The following is a 25468-nucleotide window of genomic DNA, read 5'->3' on the forward strand; positions in this document are numbered from 1 at the left end:
GGGGCTTGAGCGTGAATGTCACAACTCAGTGTTGTGTAGCAAGCTATGTGGACTATAGTGCAAAGGATGGCATATTCCCATGGCCAAGGCTATGTGTGTATGGTAATTCCTGTAGGTCTTGTTTCTAGGGATCTTAACCTCTAATGAATGTACTTAGCATTGAGCATCTGTGAGGGGAGAAGTTCAAAGACTATAGTGGAGTTGACCTCTGGGATGTTGGTGGCAGCTACCTTTTCGGGAATTTTGAGGTCTAAAATGGGTCTCCTAAGAAAAATGTACAACCAAAATAAAATTAAAAAAAACCAATAGGATTCAACATGATGATGTCAATCATGGGGGATGATTCACCATTTTTGGAGTAAAAGAGTAAAAAGATTAAAAAATAATAAAATAATAAAACTACATTTTCATCTCATATTTTCAACTTATCTCCCTAATTTTTTACTCAAATTTCAAGCAAGAGTACTCATTGGATGCAAAATTTAATTCCTCACCCAAGGAGTACCCATATTGCATACTTTTGATGGACCTTGTTACACTAAATATGAGAAATACATGAAAAAACGTGATTGCAATCATGTTTTTCATGTATTTCTCATTTTTTGTGTAGAAAGGTCCATGTAAAGTATGAAAAATGGGTCCTCCTTCGATGAAGAATCAAATTTTGCATCCAACAAGTGTTTCTGCTCGAAATTTGAGTAAACCGATATGGAGATAAGTTGAAAATATGAGTTGAAAAAATAGTTTTTTCTTTTTTCCCTCCAAAATTTGATGATGTAATCTAATATTATTTTATATTTTCCACTATTATTTTATAATTTCCTTAGGAGGCACAGTTTATACCTCAAAATTCCCCTAATTAGTGTCAAATCAAGTAGGGGAGGGTGGTTGCCATGGGGGCTTCACTGAGGGAGAAATACCATAGCATGTGGGTTCATATTGGGGGATATATATTGAGGAAAAAATGACCTAATATATTGTGGGATATATAGGTGATAAAGTGTTTTTATATTAGCAAGTATAAAAAATTGAGCTCAAAGTTAATGAAAAAATATAAAGGGGTATAAAAAATGTTAATGAAAAATGGATACCTACAATATCTTGTGAAAGTAGTGGTTTGTTAAATAGGGAAGGTGTATTGGGTTTGTATTGTTACGGGATTAAATAATGTGATTTTTAGAGGTATTTTCCAATATGTAGTCCAATTAACGGTATTGTTTAATATGCCATGGACGCACATGATATGTCAGAGTTTCATTGAGTGAAGCTCCCGTGGTGGTGACAAGAAGAAATTCATCCTTGTTGTGATGTAGGTTCATGCCCAATGGGATATCCATGACAAGGTAGTTCATTCTATATCCAATTCCTCTGGTTATGCTAATTGTTTCAATGGCTTAGCTTCTATTTGGTGGTTGCTGGTATACAATGTTTAGAGAGAAGTGGTAGTGAGCATCTGTTTTGGTATCCCTAGTTCTTTATGGTTGTTGGACCCTACCTAGAGTCATTTAATATCCTCCCATAAGCTGCTCAATCTTACAAGAAACTACTCCAGAATCCCCTAGTAACTCAAGTTTTATTGAGGTTTACTTTTACTCTATTTTCTATTTTACCGTCTCCTTAGTTACTTTGTTTTTTAGAAGGTGTCCGAAATTTGTCTCCTAGTAACCGAACACAACATTCCCCAATAGAAGATGTGTTACTGCTAAGGGTTTGGTTGCAAAGGCCCCCAAGGCTAACCCCATGCACGAAATGCAATAACCATTTTTCACTCCTCCCCTCCTTTGGAAATCCAAGAGGAAATTCATCAACTTGGAGCCTTAACCATTAATGACTACCACACCTACTCAAACTTTGAAATTGAAGCTAAAGTAGCCAATTAGGTTCCTGATTCTAGACATACTAGGGGAATATGGACCTAATATTTGAAGTCCATTACCCTCCACTCACAAATTAAAACACTCTTGGGTAGGGTCCTAAAGGAAAACATGAAAACAACAACAACAACATTATATACATCCTTAAATATATTCAATGTCTTTAATGCACATGGGATTTACTGGGGGAGCAATACCATACCGCATGCATTCATATTGGGGGATATGTATTGAGGAAAAAATGGCATAATATATTGAGCATATAATAAGGGTTAAAGGGTTTTTATATGTTGTGTTTGAAAAATTGAGATCAAAGTTAATGAGAAAATATAAAGGGGTATAAAAAATGTTAATGAAAAAACGGATACCTACAATATCTAGTGAAAGTAGGGGTTAAAATGGGAGGGTGTATGTGGTTCATATTGCTAGGGGGTTAAATAAAGTGATTTTTAGATGTATTTTCAAATATGTAGTCAAAATAAGGGTATTGTTTAGTATGTCATGAATGCACATGCTATGCCAAAGGTTCATTGAGTGAAGCCCACGTGCTTCAACACCATCACTATTCTTGTCTTGTCAAATTGGATGTACAACTTGATCACATACAAGACCATTTCCCATATGGTCTGAAACCTCTAGCACTAGCAGGAACTAGTGCTCCAAATTTGACCCTAGTCACTTCATTAGATTCTTGATGTTGTATTTAGTAATTCAATGAATTTATTTAACTTTTAGTAGTTCAATTTATTTCATTTTTCATGGACCTAGCAATTATAGATGCTGACATTTTGATAGACCTAGACTATTGTCTATCATCAACAGTACTAGTTTCCCTTGAGGTAGATTGTGGATGGACTAAGCCTAAACAATGTTATCTAGTTTTGTATGAAGTCATTTTGAGGCAATACAATTTCCAATTAACTATATATATAAACTTTTTCTAGAGAGAGAGAGAGAGTTATACTTTTCACCCAAATCTAATTCCTTCAAATAATATATCTTCTATCCAAATTCATCCAAATGATTTCTAATTCATTAAAATCAATTTTCTTAAAGCTAAAAAAAAATAAGATTTATAAGATTATAAAAGTCAATTAGTGTTATTTTGAGTGGTTGGGTGGAATAGATGTTAGCTTCCCCAATGAAGATAAATCCTTGCTAATAACATAATGAATTCTAATGTCTTAGTAATTATTAGTGTAATAATTTTGTGCTTATAAATATTGTTATATTGATTTTCAGCACATACAAATTAATAAATATGACAATTCTTATAAATTTAAAATATAAAACAATAATTTTTAATTTAAATTTATAAAAAATCTTTTAAAATTATAAAAAATGATTATAATATAATTTTTAATTGAAAATAAAAATAATTAATATTAAGTAAATATCTATAAATATAAAATAATTTTATTTTTTAAATAAATAAAATTAAAATTGTTAAAAACTTTTATAAATACTTTAAATTGTATTTTATTTATGACTATAATTTTTTTATAGTCATGCGAATTTTATTTTATTAAAAATGATAAAATATATTATTTTTTCTTTAAAAAATAATAAAATATATAAAATTTACATTGCATTGTCATGGGTTCGAGAGTCTTATAAATGAATTTAAGTAATGATGATGATGATGATGATTAACATCCATTAAGACGAATGCAATCTATAAGACCTTAAGAAGTAAAATCTAATTGTAATTCTTTAAAATCTTATTTCTCTGCTCAAAAAGAAGGGAAAGAAAGGCATCATGATCACTATAGTCGGGCTAGTTGATTAATAAATATGACATTTTCTTTCTATAAATTTAAGTATTATAATATAATATTTAAAATATAAATATACACATGATGCTTGCCAATTGCGTTGCACCCAAAAACTTAAAAATATCAAAAATCATTATACATATTTTTTTGTATCCTAGAAGAACTCAGTATCCCGCTTGACACCTAACTACTAGTAAACCTTTGGGAATTTACCCCTGCTCTCCTTGATTAAAACAGACTCACTACAAAGACGATTTCAACCTATGTCTGCCTTGTTTCCACAATTTCACAAACTTCAAATTAACCAATTAAGCTATCACTCACAATTTTATTTTTTAATTTCATTATATATATATATATATATATATATATATATATAAACTAGTTTTATTTTAAAAGGAAAGACATTTAAAATTAAAATTATTTAAAACTTTCAACATAATTTTTTCGAAAAAACTATGTTTTTGAAATTTAATTTGTTCAAAATTTTGAGTGGATGCTTCACTCATTATCAAAGACATAAAAACTTTGAAATAATGAATAAAATATTTATCGACAAATTAAATTTAAAAACACCCTTCCTTTTCCAAAATTCATATTACAATATAAATAACTATAAAAATTATTAAAAACTTTACATAAACACTTTTACTCGTATATTATTTATGAAATCATTAAAAACCATATTATTTATTTAAACTAATAAAATATATTTTATTTTTAAATTTAATTGGATTCGAATGCAAATGTAGATAGCCATACACAAATCACGTTGACATTCATTAACTATGCTTACCAACCAACCGTTACAACTTAACATTGTGATGTGCATTGCATGCATATAACGAGACACACCAACACCGCCACCCATGTCACCCTTCCAACAGAACATTGTGATGTGCACTGCATACAGGTAAAGAGACACACACGAACAACACCCTTACAACTTAACATTGTGATGCCCACTGGAAGCATGCAAAGAAACACACAAACACACTATGCATGCCTATTTCTAATGCTTATGCACAAATTTTAATTTTATATATGACTTTTGCCATTACATATACATGTTTCCAATTATGGAAGTCAAAATTATTATTAAATAAATAAATAAATAAATAATCATATATCTTTTAATATATATATTTTATTTATTATTTGTTTTATATATATATATATATATATATATATTATTTTTTATACATATTATTATATTTTTTATAGGCATGGTATTAGATATTCAGTTTTGTTTTGATTGTATATTAGTTTGTTTTTCACCGAGGAAAAAATTGTGGCTTATCTATATTTTAACATGTTAATTTTTATTATTATTTAATTTATTTATTTGTAAAGTGATTAGTTAAGATGTTATTATGGGTTTGTTAGTAACTTGAGTGTTATTACTTACTATGTTTTGTTTTTAGTTTTATTTATTTTTACTTAAATTTTTTATTTTGATTTTTTTTTTCTATTATTTTCATTTTATTATGGGTTCCTTAGTAATTTCAATTTTATTAGTTACTAATGTTTTGTTTTTAGTTTTATTTATTTTTATTTAATTTTTTTTTTGTATTATTTTCATTTTCATGAATTGTAGTTTTTTTTGTCCATATTTTCAAGTTAAGATGGCTTATTATTAAAAACACATTTTAATAAATTTAATTATTAAAAATTATATATACTAAGAACAAATAAAACACACATATATATTAAAGTGTATATGTGGTAATATAAACAATATTAGTTAATCATGCTTCTTAATTTTTTGTGATGGTAATATAATATTTTATTAGCTATTTTATTTTTGTGATGAAATCTTAGTTTTTATTATTTTTTAGTTTAACTAATCTATATTTAAGCCAAGTGGCATACTAACTACTATGTAGCACTTGTTATTTACATAACTTTAAATAATTTATATAATTTAAAATTATTTTCCGTTTGTCTTCCCTTCCTTAGTAACTTGCATATAAATTAGAACTCTTCTCATTGTTATCAACCATGAATGAGATCTAAACATTCCCTTTTAACTAATTAATAACACTTCCTTAAATTATAAAAAAATCGTTGGATATATTATCATAATTTAGTTCCAATTAAAGGATGAAAAAAACAACTTATTGAAAATATCTCCAACTATATGTATGAGAGGAAAATACACTAAGGAAAAATTAGAAAAAATAAACTTTCTTATTTTTGCAATTGCACCTTTAAACTATGTTGTGAAGGTCATACAACCTTGATTGGGATAGATGCTTGAGCATGTAGGTCAAGGCTCCTGAAATATTCTCACCTCATCTAATAACATCGTGAGTGGAGGATTGAGACTCGATTGAGAAGACACGTCATTGGGACATGGTCTATGTCTCCATCTTTCATCCCCTTGGTACACAACTATCTATGTTGGCACTTGGAGAGGACCAAGCAACCTCAATTCAAGTATCACGATCCAAATTCAATGTCTATGTTTCCATATTTCATCCCTTTGCTACATATCTACGTATGTTAGGACTGGGTAAGGACCAGGCAACTTTAAATCATGTATAATGATTCAAATTCTATAAAATAATTAACCAACAATTGCACCAGATGTTGCAAAGAAACAATGTAAGGGATAAATTAGAGAAGAATCGTGACATATAAAAATCCATTATGCAGGTGCATACTCTGCCAATCATTCGTCCTCTTGGATTTGACAGCCCAGATCACTACAAATTTTGGGAGCTCTGGAGGTGATATCAACCTCTTTGCCATTTACAAACAGCTAGACCACTGGATTTTCCTCCCTTCATTAGATAGTTGGCTGAATGATAAGCCACAACACTCAAATGTTGAAGATAGAAACTTGCAAACATAAAATGCACAAGAATGTTGATTTCCAAAACATTTGTATCCTATGTTTCTCAAAAAAATGTCTTTTATAAGATTCTATTTAAGGTATATATGATTAGTTTTGATAAAATCAGCCTTAACTTAGAATTAATATAAACCGAAAACACATAGTGCTCAAGATTAACGATGCCTTTATTATCCTACAACTAACTATTAATGTTAGGATATTCTGACACATAGGAAATAATTAAGTATAACTTGGTCTAGTGTATAGTTAGGTAAAGTTTGTTTCTTCAATATGTACTTTTTGTAACTTACAATCCAATGGTCAAAATATGTTGTAGACATGAAGCGATATGACGGTTTGTTCTCTCCTTGGTATTACTGATACTTGATCCGTGGTTTAACACCTGATTGGTCCATGATCTCTATTTAAAGAGCATGGAGGGTAATTTGTTAGGTGACCATTCATGAGAGAAGCTTATGTAATTTTTCCTTGTTTCCATTAATAAATTTCCTGAAGTGGCTGCATTGGCTAAGGCCATGGGTTGTTTCCCTCTTTGATAGTTTTAACTATGTCAAGGATATACGTGTACTGATTTGTGATCTATTTGGGAGAGGTGTCCTTTGGTGTTCTATCTAAGGAACTTACCCTATAAATTCATACATGGTATCAGAGTTATTCAAGGGCTTCATCCATTGGTGATCCAAATCCGAAGTTGGTACAAATGCATCCGATTTTCATTTCCTAAATCTACTATTTCTGACCACTTTTGGGCCGAGAGGACTACTCTATTGTGTTAGGAGCATCTGTTCTAGTGAGAAACCCCTTTCGTTTCACGCAAAAAGGTTTCTGGTAGCCCTAGCTACATCATTTTTAAGATATGGAGGTAAACAATTTTTATTTGCAGTTATAGTTGTTTATCTCCATATTTATTTAGGCTTATAGCCTTATATATATAAAAAAAATTATTATTGGATATATATACCTTTGAATTTTGCGTATGCATTTTGTCCCGTGACTCTGTGCAATCTGAGAAAATGAGAAATAGAAAGAAAGGATTTTTCTCATGCGTATGATCTTTTCTATTGCGCCTTAGTGTGATCTCGGAAAATAAAAAAGATTGATCAAAATATCTAGTTTCCGGCCAAATATAACTTTAAGCCATAAGACTTGGATACTTTTTCCTATTTGTTTGGTTTGTGTGGTTGCTTTTCTTTTGTAGGAAAAAAGGGGTTTTTCAAGTAAGCACACACCACAAAGCTTCATTAAGAAAAAAAAAAAACTTCCTCATTTCCAACAATTACTAACCTTTTAAACTAGCTCACTTGGTCTAAACTTTATGAGAATAGAGGTTTTGGGTTCAAGTCTTTCTTTTTGTTGAGTTATTTTTTCAAAAACCACATGTAACTTATGTTTTAAGGTTACTTTATGTAAAAGTGTTCTCACCCATTAAAAATGAGAGTCGCTTAAAATTCTAAAGTCACTTTATCTTGTTGAATTGAGGCTTCTGTGATCCATATTAACTTTATGAGAGATTTTTCAGCATAAATCACAGGATATTTCATTTGCCAACGCGTTTTGAACCAACTAGTGTTTTTCATTGTTAGGATAAGTTGAATGAGTAGATCAGGCTTTGCATGTTAAATAGATAGAGCAGAAACTCCAACGGCTATAAAACAGCTATATTGACAACGACTCGATTTGACTGGATCAGTTAGGACCGAATTAGGGTTATAACCATTATTTAATTAAAAAGTAACTTTGGTTCGTTAGATTCTTATTAGAAAAAAGGTAAATGGTCCATTTATAATTATAAATATATATTAGAAAATAAATTATAACCAAAACTAATATACATTAATAGTCAGTTAGTTAAAAAATTATTAAATATATAAATATACCTAAATATCTAGATTCAAACATAAGTATATAAATAAATATTAAATTAATTAAGAACTAAATTAATATTAAATAATAGTTATTTATAGAAGTTCAACAAATATATATAAATAATAGGGTAATTTAAGGTTATGATAATAGAGTAATCTAATGATATTATAAATATATATATATATAAAATAAATCTAAATTAATAGTAAGTAATCCAAGTTATTAAATCCAAATAAGGGAAATATATAAATAGTGGGCTATATAATTTTATTAAAAAAGATAAAGGGAGAGTTTATACTCTTAAGTTTCTAAAAATATATTAAGTTAAAATAAATTAATTTTAAATTCAATAGTTATCTATGAAAGTTAGTTAAATATATAAATAGTAGAGTAATTTAAGGGTTAAAAAGAAAATGCTAATATTTAAAATTAAAGGTTTATTTAAGGGTTAAAATAATCAAAGATTAATTTCAAGCTTATTTTCTTTAAGTTATTAGCATGAATAAGAGCTACTACAAAAACCCCAAGGAACAAAGGCCCTAAGGAATAGGAAACTAGGGGAAAAATTCTTAAAAGATAACAATAAAAACAAAACAAAGGGAAGGGAAGGCAGGAAGACCATGACTAGGAGGAGAGGGCTGGGACCTAGCAACTACTGATCCTCCAACCATCCTCTCTATTGAGATTGTTTGGCCTTTTTTCAATCTCAAGCACTTCCCTAAATTTTCGGTGATGGAAATGGGACACTCTAGCAATCACACTAGCCTCCTCCATGCAGACATGATGATTGGTTTTCTCAACATGCTCTGCTAAAGTAGAAGACTTGGCTCTCCTATGCTTAAGGTCAGCTGTGTGCTCACAAATCCTTTGATTAATGGAGCGACCAGTCTCAGCAATATAGGGGGTCCCACATGAACAAGGAATAATATAAACCCCTTTCATTTCCTTGGGGTCGATGTGATCCTTCACAGATCTGAGAGACTTAGGAATGGTGTTGAGAGGTCTAAAGGTCAAGGGGACATTAGTCTTCCTAAGAATCCACGCAATCTTGTCCATAGTCCCCTGAACAAATGGAAGATGGACACTGGGAATCCTCTCCTTCTTATCTCTTTTAGCAACTGAATTCTTAGCTACTTTGAGGAAAGCCTTCTGACCCAAGTGTCTACTATAACCATTCTCAACAAAGACATTAAGGAGATGGGATTTCTCCTCCTTGAAGCTCTTTTCATAAGAGATCCTTAAGGCACGAGTAGCAAGGGTGTTGAGAACACCCAACTTTTGAGCCAGGAAATGGTGGGAACTAGCATGAAGATATTGCTTCGTATGAGTTTTCTTACGAAGCACACAGTGGGAGAGGGAACCATCACCATTCTTCGAGATAATATCAAGGAAAGGGAGGCAACCATCGACTTCCTTCTCCTTTGTGACCTTAATGGCCAAGGATTGACTATTGAGAAGATCAAAGAAGAGGTCTAACTCCTCTTGGCCATGAGACCAGATGACATTAGTGTCATCTACATATCTCTTCCAAAGCTTAGGCAGGAGGTGGGTTGAGTTAAGAGCCTTGGATTCAAAATCCTCCATAAAAAGATTCGCAACAATAGGGGAAAGGGGTGAGCCCATGGCAACCCCACAGGTTTGCTCAAAGAACTCACCTTCAAAACAGAAAAAGGTCGAAGTGAGGCAGATCTCAACCAACCGAGCGGTATCAGGATCGGTTAGACAATAGATTACTTCCATGGCCTCATTTATAGGGATGCAAGTGTACAAGGAAACCACATCAAAACTAACCAGAATGTCCCCAGAGTCTAGCTTAATATCTTTGAGCTCTTCGATAAAAGAAGTAGAGTCTTTAACGAAGGACCCTATATGACCAACTAAGGGTTTAATCTTCAAGGCAAGGAACTTCTCCAAAAGATACGTAGGACCCCCAATGGTGTTGACTATGGGCCTAATGGGAGCTCCTTCCTTGTGAATCTTAGGGAGACCATAGATTCTAGGAGTGATAGGATTGCCCTCAATGAGCTTACTGTGCAGGGGACCCACCGAGCTACTGGATTTGATGGCAAGGGCTACATTCCTAGAGATCCTCTTTAACGGGTTTTTGGGAAGCTTCTTATAGCTCCCACTATTATGAAGATGCTCCAACATTTTACTATGGTAGTCTTCCTTGTTAAGAATGACAGTAACCCCACCTTTATCGGCTTTCAGAACAACAATATCTTTGTTCTTATTCAAGGATTTTAGGGCTTCAAATTCGTCCCTGCTAAGGTTGCTCTTAGGAGGCCTAGCTTTCCTAAGGACCATAACGCAATCCTGCCTAATAGTGTTTTTAATACTATCAGGTAAACCACGAATCCCAAACTCAATGTCACAAATAATGTCATCAACTGGGATCTTCTTAGGGGCCAAGGAAAAATTTAAACCCTTACTTAAAACCTTAAAAACAGAAGGGGGAAAGGAGAAACTAGACAAACTGAAAACCTTCTTATTATCATCAGAGGGAGGGGGAGGAGGATCAAAACTATCAATATTCTTCTTAAACTTAGAATTGTTGTACATGTTAAGAACTTTTAACTTATCATTAAAGATATTACTACTACTTACCATAATATTATTCCTCGAACTATTATTATTATTATTATTATTATTATTATTATTATTACCCATATTAATATTATAACTAATATATATTATTATGCTTATTATCACCATTATTATTATTATTATCATTATTATTATTATTATTATGAACACACATATTAATATTATTAATATTCTTAATATGCTTATTATTACCATTATTAATGTAATCAATATTAATATTAATACAATTATTATTAATATAATTATTATTATCAATAATATTATTATAATTATTAAAATTAATATTAATCGTATTAATATTAATATTAATATTATTATTATTATTATAATTAATATTATAATTATTATTATAATTATTATTATCAACCGTATTAATATTATTATCATTAATGCAATTCAAACAAGACATTAAGTCCTCCTGAGAGCAACGTAGGGGTAGGATGGAGCCCATACTGTCAACCGGACACACGCTGTAGCTCCGAAATGGTTCTAGCGAACCGACTCCGCTCTCCACATTATCATGCACTCGTTCGAACATAACCTGCGCGCCATCAACTGGAACCAAGTTGCTCTGAATTGGCTCAGAGTGAATCGAAACAGTCAAACAGTCTTACACTCCATGTTACTCTGTAATCCTTCACACGAGACTGGTGCATCTGGGGCAGAATCCGCGGATGGAAACCCATTAATGGATGATGGCAATTTCTCACCATTCGTGGAAAAGGAACTACATGTAGCATTAGTAGGCATTCCATCAACCAGAACCTGCGAGCAGGAGATAGCCACGTTCTCACATAGAGGAATACTTGAGCTGTAGGTAGAACAAGCCTCTTGATTACATGCTGAGCAGAGAGAAGAATGTTTACTCCTCTCCGCAATGCCTGAACTAAGAAAAACAGAAGACAAACCAAATCCCTGAGTGTAGACTTATGGCCAGCTAAGACCCAGCTATGGGAAGCTATAGAAGATTTCGAAGCTAACTTTTGAAAATTCAAAGACTATTTCTGCTTCTGAATTTCCTCTAACCTCAAGGATTGAATGGCTGAACAAGCATCGATTCTGTTCCAAAGGGAGGCAAAAAATAGGCCCACAAGATATAAATGCAATCCCATAAGATTGCAAGAGAGAAGATTTAGAGATCTTCTGACCTTGCTGATTACAACTCTTATTAAAGCTAAACTAGCTTTAAGGAAAACTCGATGATTCAAGGGATTATGAAGGTGATGATTAATCTGGGTGAAGACCGAGATGACGAAGGAGTCTCTGCATCTTTTAAGAAACACCATATCTATCTTCAACTTCGAAACTTGCAAGCGTGCCCATTCATAAAGTACCATTGTAAAAGTGACTTTCATTTATTTATAAAAGTGGGTTACATAAAGTAATTTTTTTTAAAGTGAGTTAATTACATAAAGTTTAGAAAGGGGGGAAATAATTTTTTAAATATAACATTATCATCAACTTCTCAAAATTCACGTGGTTCATTGGCAACTTCAGCAACTTTTCTGCAAAAAGCTACAAGTTTTTCATCTGGAAGTCGTTTTCAGAGCCCTTTTTTTAATCGGTCTAATTTTTTGGGATATTTCCATTGGAACACTTAGCTTTAGGATATAAAGCTTTAGTTTCTTTTAAAATGTAAATTCCATGCCTAATTATTCTTGACAACACAAACTACTTCCAATGGTTATCCTACATGGTGGATTTACTTAGAAGTAATGGTCTTTATAGAACAATCTCACACAAAGAGTCTAAACCTCAAGATGAAGGTAAACAAGCCAAATGGGAAAATAAGAAAGATCAAGCACATGGGTTGATAGGGATGTTTATTTTTCCAGACCTTAGATTCCATATCACAGAAATTGATACCCCCAATGAAGCAATGAAAAAGCTCAATAATTTTTTTGGAATTGAAAATGAAATTAGAGCCCATGAACTCAAAAATGAGTTGTTGACATTGGACGCCAATAATTTTTCTTCTATTGAAATTTTTTTGTCCAAGTTCAAGACCCTTAGACTTCTCTTGGAAGGTGTTAAGTTTAAGAAAGAAGATGGTAGCCTTATCTATTCCATTCTTACCAAGTTAGGACCAACCTACTCTGTGTTTTTTTCCACCTTCCATTTTACTATAGAAGCCTTTATTTATCAAGGAAAAGTCTACGATTCCCCCTCTTTTAATGGATTTTGTGATTCTTTAATAAGAGAGCATGGAAAACTCTTACATATTGGTCTTCTTAATACATGAAACTCTTCTAAGAAATTTTTAGCAGCCCAACAACAACCAAGTTCAAAGAATCATAAGAAGCAACATCCTAAAAAGAATGATCCTAAGAAAACAAGGGTCCTAAGAAATTTTAGTCTCACAATGAAAAATCAACTCAACAAAATGATAAGGCAACTAAAAACACAATGAAGAAGATGGATAGACATTGCAACTTTTGTAATCATGATGACCACTTAGAATCCAAATGCTTTAAGAAGATTGAATTCTTGGAAGCAACAATGAAGAAGCATAACATCCATTTGGAGTTTTTATGCAACTAGCTCACAAAATAAAAGAAAATATAGATCAACGACTTCAAAATCAACCTCTTCAAGGGGGAAACCTCCTTTACATTACACAAATGAAAAATTCTTGGATGATACAAATGACAAGACCTCCTTTATATATATAGGAGTCTAAGGGGTCCCAATACAATTAGAGCCTACATAAAAATAATATTGTATGGGCACAACAATAACAATAGTGGGATATATGGGGCACAATAATAACAACATAGGAACTATATGGGCACAATAATACAATAAGGGGGGTGGACTAATAACAATAAGGGGTTACACTAGTAGTATAGGGACCTAACATGTCCCTCTCCTTGAAAAGTGTTTTCCTAAATGCTTGAGTAGTTTTGGATGCTTCTGTATAAAATTCTCATCTTCCCATGTGGAACCTTTAGCGGGTAAGTTCTTCCACTTGATGAGATACTCTGAAATTGATCGATTTCGTAGCTGTCAATTTCTTGTTTCTGTGACTGCTTCAGGTTCCAATATGATTTTTTCTTCCTCGTCAAGTTCTAGCAATATTATTTGAACTGGGATATTCTCACCTATAACCTTGTTTAAGCATGAAACATGGAAATCTGAGTGCACTCAGGAAGATGCAGGAAGCTCCAATTTGTATGCCATAGTACCAATATTTTGTAACACCTTGTACAAACAATGATACTTTGGTGATAATTTATTATCCTTCTTAGCTTTCTTGAGGGACATTTGTTTGTATGGTTGTAGTCATAGAAATACCCAGTCACCTACATCAAAACTTCTTTCGCTGCGATGTTGATCTGCCTGTTGTTTCATTCTATTATGTTCCAAAGTGAGGTTATCCTTTAAGAGTTTGAGAACTTGTTGTTGATGCTAGATGTGATCTTTCACTGCTTGAATCTTAGAATTTTCTTTTAAAGATGATGTGATGGACAGTGGATGATATCCATAAAGTGCCATAAATGGGTAATTTTTGCTTCAATATGGAAGGAAGTGTTATACCACCATTTAGCTAGAGGCAACCACTTGACCCATTATGTCTGTTTATCAAATACAAAGCAACGAAGATATCCTTCCAAACATTTGTTCACTGTCTTAGTTTCCCATGAAATTGAGGATGATAAGATGAGATATGTGTAGAAATTTTGAATAATTAAACACTTATTCATAGAGGTTATCCTGATTATACACTATTGCAGAATACATGCACAATACATAACCTCCTCTATGTTGATCATCAATTTAGCAACATTAAAAACAATGAAACATCAATCGCATGCGCACATTAACACAGTATGTAACCTGGGGAAAGCATACAGCTGAAAACCCCACACTATATGTATATTATAATGATTGATAACATGTAACAATACATAGTACAATACTCCTCACAAGTACTCAATACTGTCTCCACCTGTTACACACAAACTAGCTCAGATCTGATGCCTCAAATCTCCTCCACTGTTTGCCTGCCTCCATTGTGCAATCCCGCAAGAGAATAATGATGAACGGCTGAAGCAAACTCATATTTCCTTGGCTGAACCACGCAATCCTCATTGGAATTACTCAATCCCATTGATTGTGCAAGATCTCATGCACAACTATAGTCACAACTGATAGCAATCTCAACCTCTAACACCTGTCTCCACTGAACTGTCCATGCACTGAGTTAACTAATGTATTCTTTAGTTGCTTTATGAGTTAATAATTAGTGAATTAATTAACAATTAATTCACATCACTCATCACTAGTGTATTATGCAGTTAGACTAAATACAACTAGTTTGACCAAGTCAAACTGAACACAACTCCATCAACTCCTCAATCAACTCCACCAAATTCAATCACATGAGTTCTAACTGAAGTCCACCATGAAATAGCTCAACTGACCCACAAGAAAAGCGCATTTCCTTCTGACACCTGCATGTGCCACATCTGTAGCTCAAACTGAAGTGCTCCAAGAGGATAAGATAATGTTTATAGTCCAAATATTATTGTGAGACAATAATATTTGACTGTTCTATTTTTAGCTTAGCAGTCTAAAAATAGAAACCGCCCATATGTCTAAAAATAGAAGTTCATCTATTTTTACCAACATGACCAATCATCCAAAAATAGCATCTTGCAACTCATAGACCATGATCCATATGTCTAAAAATAGACATAGTCTAAAAACAGACTTTGTGCCAAAAATAGCCTGCGGGCCCACTTAGTGAAGGCGACTTGTTTCCACTAAGCTCCATCATCTTGTTGCATTCTCAACACTCCCTCTCAACAAGATATGGATTATCAGCAACCCCTATCTTGCCTCATTGGTATTTGAATTTGCTCCTGGTGAGCGCCTTCGTCAAGATATCAACATCCTGATCCTCCGTTGGAATGTATGAAAGTAACATGATTCTCCGATGCACACAATCTCTGATATGATGGTACTTGATGTCAATGTGCTTAGATCTATCATGAAATACTGGATTAGCTGAGAGTTTAATGCAATTCTGGTTATCACAGTAAATCACTATAGGCTCCAAGTATGAACCGAACAATTCGACCAGGATCTTCCTCATCCATATAGCCTCACATGCAGCCAAACTTGCTGCCATATACTCGGCCTCTGCTGAACTGAGTGCCATGGATCTCTGCTTCTTGTTGTACCAAGAAACTGTTATTGACCCGATACTGAAAATCCCTCCAGATGTTCTCTTTCTGTCCGTTGGGCTCCCTACCCAATCTGCATCCGTGAAGCCACATAGCTTCACCTCATCCTCCTTCCTGTACCACAATCCATATCCTGATGTGCCTTTGAGATAATGCAATACATGCTTGCCTTCCTTCCAGAAGAGCTTGGTTGGCTTAACCATAGCTTGTGAAAGCTGGTTAACAGCATAACATATATCAGGTCGTGTATTGACCAAATACATAAGCGACCCCACCAACTGTCGATAAACAATGGCATCCACTACTTCTACTAAAGTAGCATCCTCCTTCCTCCAACCTCCAGGAAGAGGAGTATCAACAGGCTTGCAGCCATGGATGTTGAACTTCTCGAGTATCTCCCGAGCATACTTACCCTGAGAAACAAATATTCCATCACTGCGCTACCAGATTTCCAATCCCAGGAAATAATGGAGGCCCAAGTCCTTCATATCAAACTCCTTAGCAAGATCATCCTTGCATGAAAGTATCAGCAGCTCATCACTTGTTAGAATCAAATCATCTACATAAAGCACAATGATAAGCAACTTACGCTCCACCACAATCTGGTATAGGTTAGGATCCACCTCACTCTTGGAGAATCCAAGTCCGGTGAAATAACTGTCTATCCGTGTGTACCAAGCACGTGGTGCTTGTTTCAACCCATACAACACTCTCTTGAGCCTGCACACATGCAACTTGCTACTGAAGATCTCGAAACCTTTGGGCTGCTCTATGTACACCTCCTCCTCAATGACTCTGTTGAGGAACGCAGTCTTCACATCCATCTGATGAATGTGCCATCCTATCTGCGCTGAGAGAGCAAGAATCGTCCGTATGGAAGAATACCTTGCGATAGGTGCAAAGGTCTCCTCATAATCGATCCCCTCTATCTGTGAAAAGCCTCGGGCAACAAATCTTACCTTGTACTTCTCCACACTCCCATCAGCTGCCTGCTTAACTTTGTAGATCCATCTCAAACCCACCACTGATTTCCCTTCCGGTCTTGAGACAATCTCCCATGCATTGTTTCTGACAATCAAATCATACTCTTCCACCATGGCATCTACCCATGCGGGATCCTCCACAGCTTCCTCGAAAGAGGATGGCTCAGACACAACAAATTTTCTCACAAGAGCCATGTATCTAGTGTACCGATCAGGTGGGTGTCTCTGTCTACGTTGAGATATAGGTGGTCCTACAACCTTCTCTACATCTTGAGCCAGTCGCTCAGCTTCTGTCAAGCACTTCCACCCTCTGATGGTTGGCGCTGCATGAGTGGTCTCTTCCACTCCATGAACTTCGTCCTGTGGCTGATCCATGTCCTGAAGCTCATCTTTAGGAACTAATAGCTCCTCATGTGCATGCAAGTGTGGCTCCCTCTCAAGCGAACACTTCATGGCTTTCTCCTCCTGAAATTGTATATCCCGTCGCACAACAGTCTTGCGACTGTCTGGAAAATACACATGATAGTTGTGGGGCGTATCAGTGTACCCCACAAAATCCCAACCTCTGCGGTCGGCTCCAGCTTATTCCTGGCATCCTTCATCACATGCATGTAAACATTAGTACCAAAAATCCTCAAATGAGAAATATCAGGCCTCTTACCAGAATAAGCCTCCTTAGGTGTACTCATGCCAAGTATCCTGTGAGGACAACGATTCTGCACATATACTGCAGTATTGCATGCTTTTGCCTACAAGTGAAGGGGTAGGCCCTAATCATGCAACATTGCCCATGCAGCACCCACGATCGTTCTGTTCTTCCACTCAGCAACCTCGTTCTACTGTGGGTTATGGGGAGCTATGAGTTCTCTTTGAATCCCTTCTGCGTTGTAGAAATCCTTGAACTCGCCAGAGATGTATTCACCACCATTGTCACTCTTAAGAGCCTTCACCTTCTTCCCCAATTCCCTCTTGACCAGTGCTTTGAACTCACAGAACTTTGAGTATGTCTCACTCTTTTTTCTGCATGAAGATGATCCAACACTTTCAAGAGATATCATCAACAAAGATCACATAATACCTATGCTTTGTTGTCGAAGCTACTGAGAAAGTTCCACACACGTCTGTGTGAATTCTCTCAAGGATCATCATGGTGCGGCTATCCTTCTCGTGAAAGGTGGCTTTCACAAATTTTCCCAAAGTACACCCCTTGCACTGACCTGACTGCGCAAGAGTGCCTTTAGGAAGCCCTGTAGTAATCTGCTACAGTATCTTCATGGCTCCATGGTGAAGGTGACCCAATATCCTGTTCCATAGCTCGCCATCATCCTAGCTCACCAATCCTTCTGTCTTGCATGCCATTGCTATGCAGCCATCTACATGCAACTGATAAAGGTTCCTCACTCGAACCCCTATCTTCCGGGTTTCTCCAATTGTATTACTGGGCAGGAAAGTCTTTCCCTCACTGAAAACAACATCATATCCCTTGTCTTCTAACATTGCCACAAAGATAAGATTCTTCTTCAATCCTGGAACATGCATCACTTCCTTCAATATGAAGGTTTTACTAGACTCCCTCTCAAAGGAAATGGTACCGATATCGGTCACACTGTATCTACCATCATCGCCCATCTCGATGTGCACTCCAAGATATTTCTCCTCTAGATCAGAAAACAAATCTCGATCTCCTGTCATGTGAAAAGATGCACCATTTTCCAAGAACCATACCAATCCCATCACACTTGATACCAAGCATGTGATCAATGAAAAATCAAGCTCAAACTATGAGGCTAAGGCCTCTCCTGCTGCAGATCTAGCAACTTGCTTATTTTTCTTCTTCTATGGACAATTTGTGGCATAGTGTCCGAGCTAGTGACACTGAAAGCACTTCACCTTGGAAATGTCCTGCTTCTTGCCTTTCACATCGGAATGAGAAGCTTTCTTGTTCTTCCCCTTCTTTGCTTTGGCAGCCAAAGCGCAATTTTCTTCATCAGGCGCCTTTGATGAAGATCCATCCCTGGTATTCTACCTGATCTCCTCTTGCACAAGATCTGACCAAAGTCTCTCCCATCCTGGCAATTTCTCCCGACCATTGACAGAGTCCTGATAGGAATGCCAACTCTTTGGAAGACCAAGGAGAGCCAAGCTCACCAAGTCCTCATCATCGACAGTCACCCACACTTCCCAGCTCATCCTTGCACTGAGTGAACTTCGTGAGATACTTGGGCATACTGTCTCCCTTCTTGCACTTAATGTTTCTGAGTTTATCCTTGAGTGCCAGCTTCCTCTAATCACTCGTTCTTTGGAATAGATCTGTCAATGCTTTCCACATCAAGTATGGAGAAGCCTTTCCATGCAAGCTAGACACAATGTGATCCTTCACGCCCTCCAACATAATCCTTCGACACTTTGCTGTCTTCTTTTGCTAAGCCTCAACTTGCGCAATATCAGTAGGCTTTAGGACCTCAGCCTCTATGAAATACTTCGACCCATTATCATCTAACACCGCCTCCATCCTGTCTTTCCATGCAATATAATTCGAGCTGCCCTGAAGAGAATACTCCAATCGCAATCCATTGAAAGACATTGCAACGTTGAAACCAAGAAAACACTGCTGCAAATTCGAATTCCACCAGCTCAAAACTCAACTGCCTCTGATCTAAAATTTGTGAGAACAAAGTATTTCTCGTACAAAGATTGACTGTATGGGTTTCTACTGGATATCTCACCTTCCAATGGAAGGATGAATCCAGAGGCTACTTGGCCCGATTATAGACTCTGCCTGAAGAAATAAAATTTAAACACTTCCTGAATAATAGATCTGATGATCAACAGCTCTGATACCATGTAGAAATTTTGAATAATTAAACACTTATTCACAGAGATTATCCCGATTATACACTATTGCGGAATACATGCAAAATACATAACCTCCTCTACATTGATCATCAATTTAGCAGCATTCAAAACAATGAAACATCAATCACATGCGCACATTAACACAGTATGTAACCCGGGGAAAGCATACAGCTGAAAACCCCACAAGAAAAGCGTATTTCCTTCTGACAGCTGCATGTGCCACATCTGTAGCTCAAACTGAAGTGCTCCAAGAGGATAAGATAATGTTTATAGTCCAAATATTATTATGAGACAATAATATTCGGCTGTTCTATTTTTAGCCTGGTAGTCTAAAAATAGAAATCGCCCATATGTCTAAAAATAGAAGTCCATCTATTTTTACCAACATGACCAATCATCCACAAATAGCATCCTGCAACTCATAGACCATGATCCATATGTCTAAAAATAGACTTTGCGCCAAAAATAGCCTGCGGGCCCACTTAGTGAAGGCGACTTCTTTCCGCTAAGCTCCATCATCTTGTTGCATTCTCAACAATATGAGCTAACTGAGTACCCAAACAAGAAAATAATTATGTCCAAAAATTTCTCGTGAAAATGAGATCTGTGTCTCTTACAATAATAATTGGGTTTCCATGTAGCTTTTGAGTTGTTTCCATAAATGCAGTAACAACTGTACTGGCTTTAAATGGATGAGATAATGCACAAAAGTGTGCATAGTTGGTAAGTCTATCCAATACCACCGTGATGAGACTCTTTCCTTCGGACTTGGGTAAACCTATAAAAAATCCATTGAAACATCCTCCCAACATTGACTTGGAATGGATAAAGGTTGTAACAGACATGGGTACTTAATAGTCTCAACTTTATTTTGTCGGCAAACCACACATTCTGCGAGAAATTTTTTAATATCATATTTAAGGCCATCCCAAGAAAAGTCTTTCTTAATCCTGTGGTAAGTTTTTAAAAATCCCGAGTGCCCTCCTAAGGGATAGGTGTGTAATTCCATAAGAATCTTTTGTTTGAGTTGGGAATTCTTACAGAGGTATAAAAAATATTTGTACCATAAGGAATCATTTTTCTAGCTAAATGTATCAGATGTACTGGATCTTGTTGCAAATTTTGAATGAGTGCCCACACTTCTTCATCATTATTCTATTCATCCCTTGCTTCATTTATCCAATCTAGTTGGATAATAGAAATGGAACAAAACAATGCTTCCACATCCTCATCATTTCTTGAGAGTGCGTCTGTAACAACATTTTTCTTCCCTTCTTTGTAGATGATTTCAAAGTCATAACCCAACATCTTTGTGACCCATTTTTGTTGTTCTTCTGAAGATAATTTTTCTAAAAGTATTGAAGACTATCATGATCCGTTTTCACCTTGAAGTGTCTTCCCATTAGGTAAGGTTGTTATTCCTTAAGTGCATGTGGTATTACCAAAATTTCCTTATTTTAAATAGCTTTGTGTAAATACCTTCCTTTGATTGGATGAATTTTGAAAGTAATGGGTCTTTCTTCTTTCATTGAAACAACACCAATTCCATTTCTTGAGGCATCAAATTCCACAATAAAGGTTTTTTCGAAGCTTGTTGTAGCTAAGAACGGTGCTCGGCACATTTCCTCTTTAAGATGTTCAAAGGGCTTTTTTGCTTCTAGAGTCCAAGAAAATGCATATTTCTTTAGTAATGTTGTTAGAGGTGTTGTTATTATCCCATAATTCTTAACAAACTTATGATAATACCCTTTCAACCCAAGAAATCCTTGCATATGATTTATGGATGTGGGAATTTTCCATTCCTTAATGGCTTTAATTTTGTTAGGGTCTACCTTAACACCTTCATGAGATACAATATGACCTAGATATTCCACCTCTTGTACTCCAAAGAAACATTTGGATCTTTTTGCATATAATTGTTTCTCCTCCAATAGTTTGAGCACCATGTCAACATGTTGAACATGATCCTTCCAACAATTGTTCTATATTAGTATATCATCAAAAAATACTAACACAAATTTTCTAAGGAAGGGTTTGAAAATGGAATTCATCAAACCTTGAAATGTAGAAGGTGCGCTGGTAAGGCCAAAAGGCATGACCAACAATTCATAATGACCCTCATGAGTTCTAAATGCCATTTTTGGAATGTATTCATTCTTCATTCTCATTTGATGATATCCTAAATGAAGATCCAACTTGGTGAAGTAAATTGCTCCATGTAATTCATCTAATAATTCATCAATGATAGGAATGGGAAATTTATCTTTAATAGTAAGCTTGTTAAGCTCCCTATAATTTAGACACATGCGCCATGATCCATCCTTATTGTGTACCAATACCACTAGAGTAGATAAATAACTTTGACTAGGTTGAATTATACCAACCTCTAGCATTTCTGCAACCATACATTCAATTTCACTCTTTTGGGCATATGGATATTTGTAAGGTATGATGTTTGGGGGAACACTTCCTGGAATCAAATGAATAGCATGATCATGATCATGAATAGGTGGGAGGCATTTGGGAGTCTCAAATACCTTGGAATGATTGTCCAAAACATTCTGGAGATCTAGATAAATAGATGATTTCAATGTGGGAACCTTTAGTGAACATAATTGTGCAATGACACCCTATTGTTCTTTCTTTAGAATATTTGTGATGCTGTTAGAGTTGATTATATTTCCTAGTTTCCCTATGATACCCATTAATTCAACTTCCTTTACTTCCCAAAAAAAGTCAAGAAAAATTCTTGAAAATTAAAAGCTATCGTACCAAAAGATTGTAGTTATTGGACTCCTAGTACAACATTAACACCACCCATTGGAATGGAAATAATTGAACTATTCATTACATATTCTCCCATGGATAACTTGATATTATGGCACTTTCCAAAGCAATTTATGGTTCCTCCATTTGCAACCATCACTTTGTTATAGCTCCAAATCTCACTCTTATGGTTTGTGATGCTGCACTCATGGCCTAGGGCAACCCCTCCTTCCAGACCTGGTCCAAAAATTTAAAAAAACAGTGTTTTATTCCCTATACGCGACATTGCCCTGAGTTAAACGCATGTACACGCGGGTCTGTGTATACCCAACCCGCGTGTATGTATTAAAACACTTAAAAAATATATAATTCCTTATTTTCGGGCGGAGATCGCGGGTTTTATCTGCTAATCACCTGTTAGTGCCCATGGCCCAACTGTTCCCAACCAACTCCTAACTAAAAAACTACTTTGGAGATGGTATAAAAAGACATCAAGGGGAAGGCCTAAGGGAGAGAGAAAAGAAGAGCAAGATTATTATGCTGAGATTTTCCCCATAGACCAGGTCTGAAGTCCTTGGTACTTTCTTCACTTCCCCCATTTTGCATAGGAAACCCTTGTTTCCATGTGTATTGGTGATCATTCATCCTTTATGTCATCATTGAGTAAGACTTGGAAGGAGCTCATGTTGGAGGCTGGAACGAATCCGGGAGGAAGCTTTGCTTGGAGCCTACTGAAGGTGTTTCAGGTGATATCTTTCCGTTATATGTACTTTATTTGCCTTTATATAAAAGAAACACGTCTTGGTTCCCGAAACAATCTTTCTTTATGCTTATGAAATTCTTGTTTTGAATTCTTATGCAAGTAGTTACTTAAAGATTTTTATAACTAACTTTATAGCATAAAGATGGTTTATACATAAGTATTTGTACATGTACTGTTGCGTTCTTTGATTTGTTTGTCTTACAGGTCAAAGGAAGAAGAAGGGAACTCCAAGAAGGGTTTGGACCCTAAAGGCCTTCTTGAACGTAGGACCTTAGGTACGTACCCTTAACATTAGAATTTGCTTAAAAGTAAAGATGATGGTTGTGTGTGTGTTTCTTTAAATAAGCAATTTTCAGTCTGGTAGAGTCTTAGCCCAAAGGACCCTAGGGGTACTTTCCCTTCAACCAGAATTGGCGACTCCGCTGGGGAGCAACACTCTTGTTGTTCCTAGTTTGGGTAGTCTTCAAGCCAATCAAAGGCTCAGCCCCTCTGTTTGTTGGCTCTGACTGTCTGATATGTTCTTGAACTCCAAGCTTTTCCATTTTTTCAGTCTGTGTTTTTTATTTTTCTTGAAAGACTTCAGATACGCTCTTTTTCTGGATTACAGAAGCGTATATACGCAAGTTGCACTAAGCGAACCCGCGTATACGCAGGTTTCCTTAGTTACAGTCGCGTGTACATGCATTCTGCACATAATTGCAGGCGCGTATATTACATAATTTTCAAGATTTATAAATTTTCTTGTTGCTGAATGTTTGTCTGGTGGTTTGGGTTAGTTTCAAGCAGTCATTTTCTAGTAACAGTCCTCTGTTTAACAGGGGGCATCTTGTTCTGAACTCTCTCTAGTCATAAGGAGTACTAGTCTTGTTTTCGTTGATTGCAAGCGTCATTGATTCTTGACACACAAGATTTCTGGTTAAGAATCTTGACTGCTCTGTTTTGGCAGAGTAGGAAGATTGGATTTCAAGCTTTGTGTTCATTTTTGTTTTTATGACCCTTTTTTTTGCTTAACGAAACCATTTTTGTGACCATTTGCTCCTTCGTTTCGGGAAAGTTGTTTGTTATCATTTTCTTGAAACTTGTCTTTTGATCTTTTGGACTTTCATTGCTGCTTCTGATTGTCAAAAGCGATTGCAAACACATTTATTTTTGTTGAGTTTTCATCATTTGAAAGGTGTCAATTCACAAAAGTGTTTGGTTGCCTATTTATCAATCATTGGTGTCAGTATTTTTGAGAGCTTTCCTTTGAAAAAGACTTTTTGGTTTGATTGAAAGAAAATCTTTTGAAAGTTTTGAGTTTCGCTTTCTTAAACTTGCTTTTCGTTTGATTTCCTTTTTTGTGAAGTGAAAGTGCTTTGTTTTTATCTTAAAACTTGTTTTTATTGTTTGGAAGAAATGATTGGTAACACATCATCTTCTATCTAAGCATTTTAGTGGCAAGACAAAATTTGGTAAAGCAGCAACTTTCCTTCTTTGTTTTTAGAAGTAGTCTTTAAATCTTGCATCCACATATAGTTCTTGCATTAGGATAGATTTGCATCTCTTTTTAGGCATATTTAGTTTTGTTAGTTTTTGTGAGTGTGGAGTCTGAAAAGAAAAAGAAAATTTGTTTATATTAGAAGTACCTCTGAACCTCATGGAAATTGCTCTTCATCGAAAACAAAAATTGCATGTGCATGTAGCTAAGTTTTATTAATTTCTTTTGCGTCCATAAAAACACCACAAGTTTCATCTCCATTACCTTGTGACTTAAAGAACAGCCTAATAAAATCAAGCGCTAAATTAAAATCCACTATAACTTTTTTGTTTTAGTCAGTTACACCAACAAGTTTAGGATTTTAGGGCCTTGGATTAGGCGAGTGGAGAGTTAACTCTCCAAGGCCACATAAAACGTCAAACATAAGAGTCTGATTAACGAGAGTAAATCCA

The sequence above is a fragment of the Pinus tabuliformis genome, chromosome 2_2 (assembly GCF_031772625.1).
Source record: "Pinus tabuliformis cultivar Carrire ecotype Pingquan chromosome 2_2, CPIR1, whole genome shotgun sequence".
Lineage (NCBI taxonomy): Eukaryota > Viridiplantae > Streptophyta > Pinopsida > Pinales > Pinaceae > Pinus > Pinus tabuliformis.